We start from the raw sequence: 3,127 nt of genomic DNA, 5'->3' as shown, positions 1-3,127 counted from the left end.
AATTAGAAACTATTTGGGATAGGGTTTTCAGTTTCTGATTTGCATGTAAAGAGCTTAGAAATCATCATTCTGTCCTAAGAGCAAGTACACATTTGAAGACTGAAAAATCACCAACTCTTCGGGGATTGGTAAGAAAGGTGAGGACACAGGGAAAACTGTTGCTCCCAAGACTAAAGAGACAGACATGCAAATACAGCTCACAGAAGCAGAGACCCATAAATGGAAACCACTGTGGAACTAGTCAGAGATAGGAAAACCTGAACTGCAATTGAGGAATTGGTTGGGGTTCCATGCAAACAAACCTGAGTTAAAAATTCTAGAGCTAGTCGGGCTCCGTGGCTCAGACTGTAATCCCGCACCTTTGGGAGACTGAGGTGAGTGGATTGCCTGAGCCCGCGGGTTCAAGACCCACCTGAGCAACTTGGCAAGACCTCATCTCCACAATAAATCAAAAAATGAGCAGGGCGTGGTAGCATGTGCCTGTAGTTCCAGCTACTTGGAAGGCTGAGGCAGAAGGATCGCTGGAGCACAGCAGGTCGAGGCTGTGGTGGTCGGGAGCGGCCACTGCACTCCAGTCTGGGCGACAGAGTGAATCCAACTCAAAAAAAAAAAAAATGGGAAGAAACACCTGCTGGGGTATCAGTAAAGAAGCTTTGTAGGGGGAAAAAAAACCTCTAGAGGGAATTAACCACAATTGAGGGCCACTCCATACTTTTGTGGGTTTTAACTCCAGGCGCTCAACCAGGTTCTCACAGTGAATATTGAATATTGTAGAAAAATCCCCACATACTTCCATTTGAGGGGGAGGGGAGGAAAGCGCCATTTTGAAACAAGCCAGAGCACTCTGTTCTCCTTAACAAGGTCTGCCCTCAGGAGAAACTAGTTAATCAGAGTCTATCCTACTGGCTATCATCACAATCTAATTGACCTGGAGGAAGGAAAATACCCAACTCCAGGCTATTCTAGCCATCCTGTCTACTACCTAAGTGGGGGGAGGGGGGGAAATACAAAACCCAGAAAGGCTATGAAATTCAAGTCCAGAAGCCAATCGTGGGACTATAGAACACTTTTCTTTTCCTCTCCCCACACCTTACCTCCACATTGCTAAAGGCCTATTTACAGCAGTTTCATTTACCTAGTACATTCTATACAGCCTCAAGAAAAAATTACAAGACATACTAAAAGGCAAAAAATAAAATTTGAAGAGACAGAGCAAGCATTAGAACCAGACATGGCAGGGATGTTGGAATTATCAAACTGGGAATTTAAGACACCTATGATTAATACGCTAAGGACCCTAATGGATAAAGCAGACAGCATGCCAAAACAGTAAAGAGATGGCAATTCTAAGAAATAACCAAAAATGAGTACTATAGATAAAAAAACACCCAGCAGAAATGAAGAATGCCTTTGATAGGTTTATTTTATTTTATTTTATTTTTGCGTTGAAGCTTCACTCTGTCACCCAGACTGGAGTGCAGTGGCACGCTCCCAGTCACCGCCAACCTGCTGGGTTCCGGCGATCCTTCTGGCTAAATTTTTTGATTTATTGTAGAGATGAGGTCTCACCAAGTTGCCCAGGCGGGTCTAGAACCTGCAGGCTCAGACAATCCACTCACCTCAGCCTCCCAAAGCGTTGGGATTACAGGTTGAGGCACCGAGCCCAGCTTGATAGGTTTAATAGTAGACTGGACACAGTTGAGAAAAGAATCTCTGAGCTTGAAGATATCTCAAATGGAAATTTCTAAAATTGAAAAGCAAAGAGAAAAAAGACTCAAATTTATAGACCATAATATCCAAGCACTGTGGGTCAACTACGAAAGGTATAACATATGGGTAGTGGGACTAACAAAAGAAGGAACAAAGAAAGGAACAGAAGAAATATATGAAACAATTACTGAGAATTTTCCCAAATTAATGTCAAATGCCAAACAAACAAAAAACTATACCTAAGTATGTTACTTTTAAACTATAATGATCAAAGAGAAAGAAAAAATCCTGAAAGAAGCCTAGGGGTGAGAGTAGGGGAAGGATACAACTTATCTATAGAGGGACAAAGATAAGAATTATATACTTGAGTCCTTCCTGATCCCAAAATAGGTGAGTGCACTGTTGCTGCTAGTGCCAAGGCGAGAGGATTGCCCGAGCTCAGGGGTTTGAGACCGGCCTGGGCAACTTGGCGAGACTTTGTCTCTCCAATAAATCAAAAAAATAAGCCAGGAGTGGTAGTGCGTACCTGTAGTTCCAGCTACTTGGAAGGCTGAGGTGGAAGGATCCCCTGAGCCCAGCAGGTCGAGGCTGCGATGACCATGAGCATGCACTACAGCTTAGGCAACAAAGTGAGACTCTAACTCAAAAAAAAAAAAAATTGGAACCTAGTCAGATATGGGACTAGAGGATGAGAAAAAAATGCTGACTAGGTCCAGAGATTCCAAGGAGGAAGAAGAGGAAGAGGAGGAATTAGTGGACCCCCTAACAACAGTGAGAGAGAGCAAAGGGAGCAGCTGAAGAAATGTATAAATATCCATGATCATCTAGAACTCTGTGATGAGCATGTATCCTCTCCATCACATACAGAAGATTCCACAGAGGAGAATCTTCTCTTTGACTTCTTACATGTAAGGGACCACTGGATGACCCATAAACTCTTTAACAACTTGCAATTAATGTGCAGACTCGATCATCTCAGCATCAGGATATTTCCTTATGGTTTTGAATATGCCATCTGTTCCTATTTGTGTAACTAAATTCATATGAACCTCATGGATTTTGGTTTAGGTAAATAGCTCTTATGTAATTAACAGTGATTTCATCTTAATAAAGTTCTGTGACATGCAAAAAAAAAAAGAATTATATCCATCTTAGAATTATAAAAGAATTATAAATTAAAAAAGAATTATATCCATCCATAGAAACCATGCAAGTAAGAAAAAAATCGAGTAAAATATTTAGTGTTGAGGGGAAAAACCCCCCACCAACTTAGAATTCTAATTTCACAGGGTTGTGAAATAATTCTTCAAAGTGAAAAAGAAATACTTTCTCATACAAACAAAAATTGAGTGAATTTATTGCCAGTAGTCCTGCCTTGCAAGAAATGTTGAAAGAAGTTCTTTAGAGAGAAGGAATA

At 41.2% G+C, this 3,127-nt stretch overlaps 1 pseudogene; it reads left to right on the top strand.

Annotated features, from left to right (window-relative positions):
- Positions 1-2,385: 2,385 nt before the first annotated feature.
- On the top strand, positions 2,386-2,747 carry LOC110594930 (annotated as a pseudogene).
- Positions 2,748-3,127: the final 380 nt, after the last annotated feature.

Source organism: Carlito syrichta, unplaced genomic scaffold (genome assembly GCF_000164805.1).
Source record: "Carlito syrichta isolate Samal-C Ts95f unplaced genomic scaffold, Tarsius_syrichta-2.0.1 Scaffold169207, whole genome shotgun sequence".
Taxonomy (NCBI): Eukaryota; Metazoa; Chordata; class Mammalia; order Primates; family Tarsiidae; genus Carlito; species Carlito syrichta.
This window is presented reverse-complemented; position numbering and strand designations above follow the sequence as displayed.